The following is an 11,829-nucleotide window of genomic DNA, read 5'->3' as shown; positions in this document are numbered from 1 at the left end:
CAGCCCCTGTCCCGTCGACCCGAGGGATGCAGTGAAGTGGGGGAGGGGGGTTTCCCCGGTGGCGCCGGAGGAGAAGAGCTCACTCCGCCTCTCCTCTTCCGCGGTGCGGAGCTGCACAGGGAGTGCGGAGGCCGAGCCCCCCTTGACCCTGGAGGAGCGGCGTGTGGCCTGGGGGAGGGGCTGCGGGCCACCTGAAGAAGGCCTCGATCCCCAAGTGGACTTTACCTCGGAGACCGCGGACGTGGGTTATGCGTTCCCTCGGGGCTCTCACTCGCAGGGCCCAGGTCCTACTGGGGGTAGGGACCCCCTCACTGCTCAGGGAGACCTGAGAGCCGCAGCAGTAATTCCCAGAACCCCGACCCTCACCCTGTGCCCGTCACTGCCCACTCTACGCCGTGCACACGGCCCTCACAAACACATACTCACCTGTGGGATCTTTGCCTGGAATTTCTTGCACCTGTTATAAGACCTAAGGGAGAAGGAGACAGGTGGTGAGGTCCCTCCCTGACTCTGCAATTATGTGCTCTCCCCTCCCAGACCCACTCTGTGTAGCAAGATCTTTGCATCCTTATTGCCGGTGGTCATAGGGTCTCGGGGCTCACTGAGGGGCCCCTGCTAGGGGATCCATGAGTGACTGAGGTTAGAGACAGAGGAGAGCGTGCTTAGGGCCCAATCTCCAAATCCTAGGATCGGCGACCTTGGGATTAATCACCCCCCTCCCTCCATCAGAGCCTTGGTCCCTGGCCTCTATCCACAGGCCGGGGCTCCCACCTCGACTCCCTCTCAACACTCCTTTCATGCCTGAACCCAGATATTCCTCCCTTCCATACCCCCCACCCCTCAACCGTCCCAAGAAAGGGAGGAGTGAAAACAGCTGTTGCTTCAGAATTGTAGGATGATGGACAAAGATGCTGTACGTTCCCACATATATTGTAAAATTGATTTAAAATAAAAATGGGAACACCCCATCCTTCTTTGTGCAAAAAAAATCTTTCCTGATTAGCCTTCTCCTTCCCAGGCATGGCCCACCTGGAGGAGGCCCGGTGGCTGGGCAGGCACAGCCAGATGACTGGGGAACGAGAGGTCTGAAAGGCTTGTTCCCATCACATTAGGCTTCCAAAGATGTTTGCAGCCACAGACCTCCTGGGCTGGCCTGCTCTGCCGCAAAGGAACTGGATCAGCCTAACAGATGCTGAACGCTGGTCCCCCCTTTCCCCCCTCCACCGTGGGGACAGGAAGGAACGCTGGGTTACCTAATCCAAGGAGCCTTCCAGCAATTATTTCATGAGAAAGTCAAGTGCCAAAAGGCGTTCATGGTGTGTGTGTGTGTGTGTGTGTGTGTGTGTGTGTGTGTGTGTGTGTGTGTGTGTTCCAAGTAGCTGTGTGGACAGGGTGAGCCAAATTGCTCCCTGCATTCTTTCTCGGGGTAGAATCTTTGATAGAGACTAGGAGAGAGGCGGCTGCTGCAGCTTCTGCCCCAGGTAACACTCAGAGCCCCTCCAGGTCTGAGCCCGGGAGCCTGGAGTTCAGAGACCCAGCTCTCAGCCAGAAAAGCCCAGCCTCTTCGTTTGCAGGACCTGAGGAAGGACCAGGTGGGGAGGTCTGGGAGGGGCTGGACAGCTTGGTCCCTGGCCCTACAGTGGATGTGCATTTGGGCCTGTGCCTGGACCGGCAGCATAGGTGAGGGTGGTTGGGGGGGCAGGGGTCCAGCCTTCTCTCCCAGCCTCCAGGAGAAGGAAGGCTGGCCAGGTCTCTAGAGTGGGAACCCTAATGGGTGATAGAATCTAGAGACTGGCTGCCCAGGATCCATCCACACTCTCCCACCTCAGCCGGGTTATCTCCTGATCCACTGTGACAACATCTGGGTGGGGCTGCTTGGGGGCTGGGCAGGTCTCCATCTGCGGCTGCAGTAGGAACTCTGTCAAGGGCAGAGATGGGGCTCACGGTGGGTTCTGGGCAGACAGTACGAGAAGCAAACCATCTCCCTTGGCTCCTCTCCCTCGGCAGTAAGACCACTGAGTCAGTCAGAAAGAGAAAAACAAAAACAAATATCGTATATTAACGCATGTATGTGGAACCTAGAAAAATGGTACAGATGAACCGGTTTGCAGGGCAGAAGTTGAGACACAGATGTAGAGAACAAACGTATGGACACCAAGGGGGGAAAACCACGGTGGGGTGGGGATGGTGGTGTGCTGAATTGGGCGATTGGGATTGACATGTATACACTGATGTGTATAAAATTGATGACTGATTAAAAAAAAAAAAAAAAAAAGACCACTGAGTCAGTAGCTGGAGGTGAGCCTAGGAGAGGAGAGATGAACCAGGAGTGGGAGGAAGAGGGGCAGAGGGTCAGGGCGAGAAGAAGGGAGGGAGGAGAGGGTGATTCTGGGGTGGGGAGGGGGGCACTGAAGACCAGCACCACCCAAGAGCTGGCTCCTTGCCAGTTCGGCTCGGAGGCTGATGCTCACCCCAGGCCCCAGGGGCTCCTCTCCGCTGCCCCCTCAAGGCCCCTCCTCTCACCCTCCCCGGTTCAGCTCCTGCCCAGTACCAGACTCCCTCCACATTCACCAGCCCTGATGTCAGCAGGCTAGCAAGGACGACCCCCTGCCAAGTCCTGGGGTCTCTGGCACCTGCCCTTCCAGCTCCCCCTCCCCTGGTTCCAACCCGTCCACTGTCTGCTGGTCCCTTGATCTGCTCTGGTGCTGGGCTGGGGGCAGGATTCAGGACAAGCCTTCCTGTGTCCCCTGCCAGTCACCTCCTGAAATCAAATCCCAGCCAAGCCAAAACCATGAAGTCAGGGACCTAAGATGGGGAAATTGAGGCCCCAGGAGGGACAGGGACAGGCCCCAGGTCACACAGCAAGGTATGCAAAGACAGGACTGGAACCCAGGGCCCTGGCTCTGCTCCCAGCACCCTTGGGGGCAAGAGTCAAATCCGGCCAAGTCTGGGCAGCTCCTTCAGCTCCCAGGTCACCCAGAGGCTCCAATCCCCTGGAATTGCTCCTCGGAGCTCTCCAGAACCACCCTCATGGCCCTCTGGCAGGAGCCCCTGAGGACCATCCCTCCTCCCATCCCTCCTGCCTCCCCTCCTGCCTCCTCCGCTTCTCCTCCCCAGTGACCTTCCTGAGTGACTGTGCTTTCACTCATCCCTTAACTGTGGTCCCCAGGGCTCTGAGCTGGGCCTGTCCCCCTTTCACCCGCAGACCCTTTCTGGGTGGTGTCACCGCCCACACACACCCATACTGATGACTCCCACTCCTCCACCTCCAATCCAGCCCCTCTCCATATACCCACCCGCCTCCAGCCCTCAGCCCTGAAGGTCCCAGCCGCTCCTCAGACTCCTGAGGTTCTGAGAACACACATAGGGCTTACGGGGAGGGGAAAGGACTTAAGAAGTGGGCTGGTGCAGTCCTCTGCAGTCCTGGGCCCACCTACCTGGGACCGCCCCTTACCCTCTGCACCCTGGTCCCCGTGCATGGGCGAGGTACGTACACACGCTTGCGTGCACGTGTTGGAGCCCATCCTCAGAGAGCAGGGGCTGTCTCTGCTGTGCATCCATTCCCACAGCTGGAGAGGCAACTGGCTTTAGAAAGTACTCCATAAACACTGTGTGATTGAATGCCTGGGAAAGGGGACTCATTGGAGGGCCAGTGGAACCAACAGGACTAACGGAGATGGATGGACTCAGTAAGATGGGTCACAGAGAGGATGCATTAGAGGGGGCTCACAGGTACTACACAGGGCCTGTCTCCAAGGTCACATCAGCCTTTGCACTGTGTCAAAGGCAGCTGCCGACCTCACTGGTCACCTCACCCCCCCAAGCCCCTCTGCCAGGAAGGGCTCAGGTTGGAAAGTCATGGGGCATTCCAGACCCATCATCTGTCAGACCCCGATTGGCCCTGCCATGGCCTCCATGTAGCCCTCAGCCTGCTGGGACGGGCTAATGGGCCTGGCAGTCTGGCTTTGTAACTGGGAAGGTGTGTGAAGGCAGCCACACCACACTCCTCAGGGTGCCCAGCTGCAGGCACCCTCAGGGTCCCCAGCTGCAGGCACCCACAGGGAGGAGGCTAACAAGGACTCAACGGAGAAATACACTCCAGGACTGGACCCCTCCCTCCTGGCAAACATACCATCCCCGGCTCCTCCTCCCAAATCCTGAAATCCAGCCTCTGCCCTGGAAACCATTGCCTTGTTATGAGATCCATAGGGGTGTGGACACAGGGCTTGCGTTTATCTTTTCCTGACGGGTTGCTGGGTTCAGGAGCCAAGTGGAGTGCTAAGCAGGGAAGCAGGAGCGTGGTAGAGGCTGTGCAGGAGCCCAGGGTGGGCCAGTCTTGGGGCCCCCGGGCCTCATCTCCAGCCAGGACCCAGGAGAGGGGCACAGAGGCTCTGCCCCCTGCCCCACAGCTCTGCCTGCCTGAATCGGAGCCACTGGGGCTGATCCTGGAAACTGAGGCCCCTGGGAGGGAGGACAGAAGAGACCTCTCCCCCCTGGGTCACTCCAACTCCCCTCTTTCGAACCCTCCTTTAAACCCCATCCCAGGGACACGCTGCCGGACACACGTGTAAATTTGTAATGTTCCTCTTTCTCCCATGTATCTGAGGATGCGTCTGTGCACGTATCAGGCTTGCGTGTACAATACCTGTGTGGGTGTGCTGGTGTAGAGGGAAGATGTGGAAGGTACAGAGTCTACAGTACCTGCACACTCGCCTGCACATGTATGTGGCGTGGGCACATTTTCAAGCACCCGTGGTTCTAGGAGGGATTTGTACGCGTTTGCTCATAAGTGGTGAATGTGTTTCTAGACACACATGTATGCATGCCTGCGGTACATGTGTCAACACAGGATGCGCGCATGCCTGTATGTGTAGGTCGAGTGTCTACATATGCTCACGTATATCAGATGTTTGTGTGTATATCGTGTGAGTTTGATCACCCATGTCACGTGCCCCATTTCTGGCCGCTTCTTTAACCAGACCTGGAAGTCTGTCTCTAGAAGGTATGGATCCTGGGTGCTCTGCAGAGACTTGCATATAAGATTCTAAGGGTGGTCTTGATGGGGGAAGGGGGTAAAAGGGTGGAGCTTCCCGCCCTCCTGGACCAACACGGGGCCCTCTTGGTCCCAGCGGAGGAGCATCTCCCACGGGTCTCTGTTGAGATCCAGGCTACACAGAGAGAAAAGAAACAACAGCACACAAGCCTGGGTGGAGGCGCCTGCCTCTTCCGGGCAAAAGCAGGGGCTGCAGAGGGTGTGGGGTGGAGACAGCTGCTTCCAGCCCAGATAAGGCTGTGGGCTCACATTTTCCATTTCCAGGAGCCTCCCCCTCAGGGCCCGGAAAGGTCTCCGCTGACTCACCCCAGCTCCCTGCCCCCACCCTGGGATCTGCAGCGCCAAGAGGGGAAACCGAGGTCCTGGAAGAGCTGGCACTGCACCATAGCTTGTCCTGCGCCACCAGGGACTGGGGAAGTGGTCCGTGGGGCAGGACAGGCCCAGCCTGGGGCCCGTCACAGCTAATATCCTGCCCCTTGAGCCTCTGAAAAGCCACCCAGGAAGGAGGAGGGGTCTCTCCTGTCCCCTTAGAACAACAGTCCCTGCCTGTGCGCACTCTGTGCTCGGCCAGCCTGGCTGCCCCGGCCCAGAGGACCCTGAGACCCAGAGGGGCGAGCAGTCGTTGTCAGGGACAGGACTGGGCCTCGAACTCTGGGCTTTTTCTCCCTTCTCCCCGCGTCTCCACAACCGCCCACCCAAAGCCTGCCCCCTCCCCCCCTGCCTGGCCCGCTCCCCCTCCCCCTCCCCCTCCCCGGGCTATTTATAGGGCCTGGCTCAGTGGCCTCCAGGAGAAGGGGAGCCAGAGCTCCACGGCTAGAGCTCACTGGGCCTTCCCCAGGCGGGGCAGGGTCCGCTTTCAGCCCAGCAAAAGGCCATGTCACTCAGAGTGAACAGGGGCGCTGGGGAGGCCAGGCCACGGCAGGAGGTGGGGCTAGGACCCGGGCCAGGGCCCCTCTGGAGTCCTTTGCAGTCCACAGACAAGCTGGGCTTCTTCAGAAGTGTCCTGGAGACTCCTTGGGGCTGGGGCGGATAAGGGAGGTGTACAAGGGCACGAGCCCATCCTTGGGAAGGCCTGGAGTGCGGAGGCCAACACGAGGGCCCACCAGGCTGCCACCTCCCTTGGAAGCCCCCAGAGTCTCCTTTCTCTAACAAAACTGTCCCTCTGACCCATGGATCTGCTCCACCAACAAGTGAATGGCTTAGGGTGCCATTCAAGGCCCTTCCAGCAAAATGCACAAACTCTCACATTTCTGCCATTGTGGCTGCACTGGTCCCGCTGCCTGAAGCATCCTTTCCACTTGTCATCCTGTCTGACAACCTCCCCGCTCCTTCTTTAGACCTTCAGAGCCCAGTTTAAACGCCACCTCCTCTGGGAAGCCATCCCTGATGAAGCCTGCAGCACTCCCCGTCTCCCCTCCCCGCCCCACCCTGCCCACTGGAATACATCCCTCCTCTCCCGCCCTGGCTCCCTCCTCCAATGTGTGGCTTGTGTCTCTCTTGAGCAGTGATCTCAGTTTGGGGCTCCTGAAAGGGCAGCGCCCCACCTCACTCAGCCCTCTGCCCCATCGCCCAGCCCGCAGCTCCACAGCCAAGGCCTGTTGAATGAGTGAGTGACAGGGAGGGCCACTGGATGCATGAGCGCAGGAACTAGTGATTGAACAGCAAATGGAGATGGAGAGAACCAGCGGGGAAGGAAAGCAGGAAAGATCCCTTCTGTGTCTCCTGAGCCCTGGAGGGACTGCCTGGTGTCCCAGTGGGCAGGAAGGTGACAGGGACAGCCCAGGCCAGGTCTCAGTGACACTGCTCGGCCCTGGGCAGCAGCCAGCTCGGTCACTCTCATTCTTTCCAGATCAAAGTTCCCCCAGGGAACAGCCTGGAACCTGACACTGGCCCGGGGCGGGGGGTTGCGCCAGCTGGCGCTGTTCAGGAGGAGGACACTGAGAGGCAGGGCATTTGTCCCCAGCTCCACAGACGCCAGGTCAGCAGCCCAGGGAGGAGGCTGGAAACGCTTCCGCACACCTACTCCAGCCCCAGCCCCACTCTCGGATGAAGGGCCACACCAGTAGGTCGGGAACCCCTGGCTCTAGGCCCTTCTGTTCCAGAATCCCCAAGGACCCCAAGCCCCTCAGGGCCTCAGGGGCTCGGCTCCCTGTACTGCCACCCTTCCACACACATCAGTTCTGACTCATCCCCACCCCATCTCCCAGCAGCTCCCATCTCAGACACCCTCCAGGTGTATGTTTCTCTGTCTCCCAGCATCTGCGTCTGTTTCTGTCTTTGCACCTTTCTGTCTAGACTCTCCGTATTTCTGTGTTTCTCTGTATTTTTTGTTCTTCCCTCAGTCCTTACTCCTGTGTTTTTTTCCATCTCTCTGTTCCTTGGACATGAAGTGGAACTATGGAGTGGTGTGTTAGCCCTTCGGTCTGCAGTGAACAGATTTTTCCTGCTGCTGGGACTGGGCTGGGGGAGGATGGGAGAGAACAGAACCCAGTGCCCCTGCTGCAGCTAGGCCTCCCTGGTACCCTCAGCTGCTGTGTCTGAGCCAGACCTAGGTCAGCCCCATGGCCACATGAGCAGACAGAGAAGAAGTGGGCAGAGCTGGTCTGGGGCGGGAGGCCCGTGTCAGTGGGCCAGATCCCTGAGTCTGCCACTCCTCTGTCCTTCTTCCTCATTCCACGCCTAGCTGTGGAAAGTCATACCACAGCCAGAGTTTGACTTCATAGTCCCCACTCCCATGTGCAAGCTGGTGTTACACACACACACACAGCATAGGGGAGTGGCTCAGAGCACAGGACTCTGCATCTCAGTCATGGCTCACTCATCTTTGGACCTCAGTTTTCTTATCTGTAAAATGGGGATTATAATAATAGTATCTGTGTCCTGGGATTGTTAATAAGCATTAAATTAATTCATGTCTGTAAGGCCCTTACAAACAAACGCCCTATGTCTGGCACATAGTAAGCACCCTATCTATCTGTCTGTCTACCTATCTGTTACATAAAATTAATAAAATTAATAAATATGCATGCATGCTTCAAACTTGACTCTCAATAAAAATTACATGTTGCTTTCACCTTTATCCTGTTGCCCCAGGCTGAGCCAGACCCTGGTCACCAGCAGGTCCAAACAATCTTGATGTGAGTAGTTGTTAATTCAAGTACAGGAAAAACATACAGCTCTGGGTGTGTGCATTTCTACAGATCTGCTTGTGGAACCACATGTCATTAACAGCAGCTGTATGACACGTGGAGAAGTCGCACTGCTTCTGGTTGAAGATGGTTGAAACCATCTCCTTCTGCTCCAGACGCGTAGACGTGAGATTGTTAAAAATTAATGAGGGGGACGTGTCTGTAGACAAGAAACGGAGACTACTCGGTAAAAGAAAGAAGACAGGAGGCCGCAGGGAGAGAAGGGGCTGAAGCTGGCAGTGCCCAGGGGCTGGGAAGAGAGCAGGGCTGAACTTGTAGGGTGTGGGCCATGGTGTAAACGCTAAGCCAGGCTGGGACCTGAGCCTGGCTGGTGTCAGGATCTGTGGTGACAGTTGTGATGATAAACCAGAGCAGCTCTGTCCACCCTTCAAGGTCGTGGCAAAAACCAAAGCCACATACCTGTGGTTGGGCCCTCAGCAGAGCCACTAGGCTTAAAGGGACTGTCCCAGAAATGTGTCATCCACATGAGGTTGGAGGCCCACAGCGGACACTTCTGAGAAAACCCTGGTCTGGAGCACAGCCAGATACAGACCAAGCTGAGGCCACTAGCAGATGGCCTTGGGTTTTGCAGAATCTCCAGATAACCTCACAACCAAGAATCACAGAGCACTGAGGAAGCCAACAAACTTGGCAAATGGAAGAACTGATAGCTGAGAAAACAAAGTTTTAGAGCAATTTGAAAAGCCTTTAAAGTAGGTATCTTTAAGGTCCTCAAAGAAACCAAAGGAACAGCAACCACAAAACAACAAAAGGAGGTCGTGAAATAAGAGTAGGACAGATGACAGAATCCATTACAAACATGGGAAATTAAAATTACAGATAATAAAAAACTGAAAAGGTGAGCTGAATATCTTAACTGAATAGAGCTGGAGAGAGACATAATGAATTAGAAGTTCGAGTTGAGGAAATCTCCAAGAACATATGACTAAGAGATCGAGAGATGGAAAATATGAAAGAAAAAAATTAGACATGAGGAGAATAGAAACAGATGTATCTAGAACAGATATATAGAAAGAGTGATGGAGAGAATTGCTAAAGAGGTCATGGCTGAGGATTTTCCAGAAATGAAAAAAAAAATCCATAAATCCTTAGACTGGGAAAAATCTTAGCACATCCTAAGCACGGTGAACAAAAAACAAAAAATCTATACTAGTTTCACATTTTAGTAAAACTTCAGAACATCAAGGATCAAGACAAAAAAATCCTAGTACCAGAGAACAAGGAATAAGAATACGACATCAGAGTCTTCATCAACTAGAAGCCAGAAGACGATAAAATATTTTCAAAGGAGTAAAGGATAACAAAGCTGAACCTAGAGTTGTGAACACGGCAATACTATCATTTAAGAGTAATGGCAGATTAAGTACATTTTCAGACATCACTTAAAAGGAAAAATGAACTTGGAAAGAAGCAGTGGGTTGGAATAAGAAAGAGTGAGCAAATAAATCAGCTAAATATATTGGCAAATCTAAATAACTATCATTAATGTTATTATGTTTAGTTCCTGGTCCTAAAATTTCAGATCACAAGAACATGGGAGTTGGAAGGGAAGAGTATGGAGAGCAGTCGTGAGTATCATGTATCCCAAATGAACTTATTTACAAAACAGAAATAGACCCACAGACACAGAAAACAAACTTATGGTTACCAAAGGGGAAAGGTGGGGGAGGGATAAATTAGGAGGTTGGGATTAACATATACATGCTACTATACATAAAATAGATAACCAACAAGGACCTACTATATAGCACAGGGAACCATACTCAATATTTTGTAATAAGCTATAAGGGAAAATAATCTGAAAATTTATATATATACACAACTGAATCACTTTGCCGTGCACCTGAAACTAACACAACATTGTAAATAAACAATACTTCAATTAAAAAAAAAAAAGATTTCCATGTATCAGATGCTGCTGGTGTCCTAACTCACATCCTCCCTGCCTCTCCTCTGATTTCAGCTAAAGCTGCAACCAACTCTTCCTGGGGGGCTCTGGATGACAGGCTCAGTTTTTGCTCCAGGACTTCTGGAGTTAACGCCTCCAGAGGCGGCCCTCAACCAGGGGGCATGGGAGCTGACGGATAAATGCCTCTCCCACTAGCTCTTCACGTGGACAATTTTGAGAGGCTTTCTAAAGCCTCCTCAGAAGGTCCCGACTGGAACTGAGCCCAAATTGCCCACAGCAGAGACCTCAGTATCACACTCATAGTGGTTTTTTCTCCATCCCTTACTCTCCCGGTCTCTCTCTCCAGCTTCCTGCCATGAGTTCCAGATCAACCTTCTAATGCAAGAGTCCTTATCACAAGTTTTGCTTTCAATAGGACTCTGAGCTAAGACACTAAGGTTCTTGTCTTCTTCAGAAGGATCATAGAGATGCAGATTGCTTTTTTACTGAGATAGTTTACATCCATTAAGTAAATTTTGCAGATGTAAAGTCAGTGGTTTTTCATATATCCACAAAGGTGTGCAACCATCACTGCTATCTAATTCCAAAACATTTTCACCACTCCAAGCAGAAATCCTGTACCCACTAGCAGCCATTCCCCAATTCCACCACTAACCTACTTTCTGTCTCTATGGATTTGCCCATTCTGTACATTTCATATACATGGAATCATATAACACGTGGTCTTATGTGACTGGCTTCTTCCATTTGGCATGTTTCCAAGGTTCAACCATGAAACATGCATTGTGGTCCTTCATTCCTTTTCACGGCTGAATGATATTCCATTGCATGGCAGAGCAAAATATGGAGGACAGGATGAAGCTGCAAGATAGTTTAATAATCAGGAAGAAGTAACACAAACATGTCATTTAGAAATACAGGAGTAAATATTTTACTTTATTTTTTACACCAAATTCACTCAAATTCATTAACAGACATTTAAAATGCGAAACTATCAAAATTATAGAGATAAACATAGAAAATCTACATGACCTTGGGTTTGGTCTGTAGATCATGAGCTTTGAGTTTTAACACACAACACAAAAAGCCAATCCACAAAAGAAAAAAGTAATACTGTGGACTTTATAAAATGAAAGATTTCTACTGTGTAGGAGTAAATATTTTAAAAATCAACTCCAGAAGAAATAAGAAAGTGATTGCCAAAAAAAAACACCCCGTAACCCTACAAACATCTTTTTCTAAACAAACATTGAAGGAAATGACCTCATTCTTTATGTGCATGTATAACTAATGGAAATAAAAACTAAAATTAGGGCTTCCCTAGTGGCGCAGTGGTTGAGAGTCTGCCTGCCAATGCAGGGGACACGGGTTCGAGCCCTGGTCTGGGAAGATCCCGCATGCCGCGGAGCAGCTGGGCCCGTGAGCCACGGTTGCTGAGCCTGCGCATCTGGAGCCTGTGCTCCGCAGTGGGAGAGGCCGCGATGGTGAGAGGCCCGCGCAGCGCGATGAAGAGTGGTCCCCGCTTGCCACACTAGAGAAAGCCCTCGCACAGAAACTAAGACCCAACACAGCAATCAATCAATCAATAAATAAGAACGTGAATTTCTTTAAAAAAAAAAAAAAAAACAACAAAAAAAACAAAACTAAAATTAGAAAAA

General features: G+C 52.7%; 1 protein-coding gene across 1 annotated transcript in view; it reads right to left on the bottom strand.

Moving 5' to 3' along the window:
• Nucleotides 1-28: 28 nt before the first annotated feature.
• Nucleotides 29-11,829, bottom strand: part of FBXO39 (F-box protein 39) — a 41,073-nt gene continuing 29,272 nt past the window's right edge. The window contains exons 4-6 of the transcript XR_009698223.1: nt 1,825-2,015; nt 427-469; nt 29-290 (exon numbers count right to left, since the gene is read on the bottom strand). The gene's annotated coding sequence lies outside the window, so the exon portion shown is untranslated. The remainder of the gene's footprint in view (nt 291-426; nt 470-1,824; nt 2,016-11,829) is intronic.

This window comes from Eubalaena glacialis, chromosome 19 (assembly GCF_028564815.1).
Source record: "Eubalaena glacialis isolate mEubGla1 chromosome 19, mEubGla1.1.hap2.+ XY, whole genome shotgun sequence".
Classification (NCBI taxonomy): domain Eukaryota; kingdom Metazoa; phylum Chordata; class Mammalia; order Artiodactyla; family Balaenidae; genus Eubalaena; species Eubalaena glacialis.
Note: the sequence above shows the minus strand (reverse complement) of the source record. Positions and strands in the feature narration are given on the sequence as shown.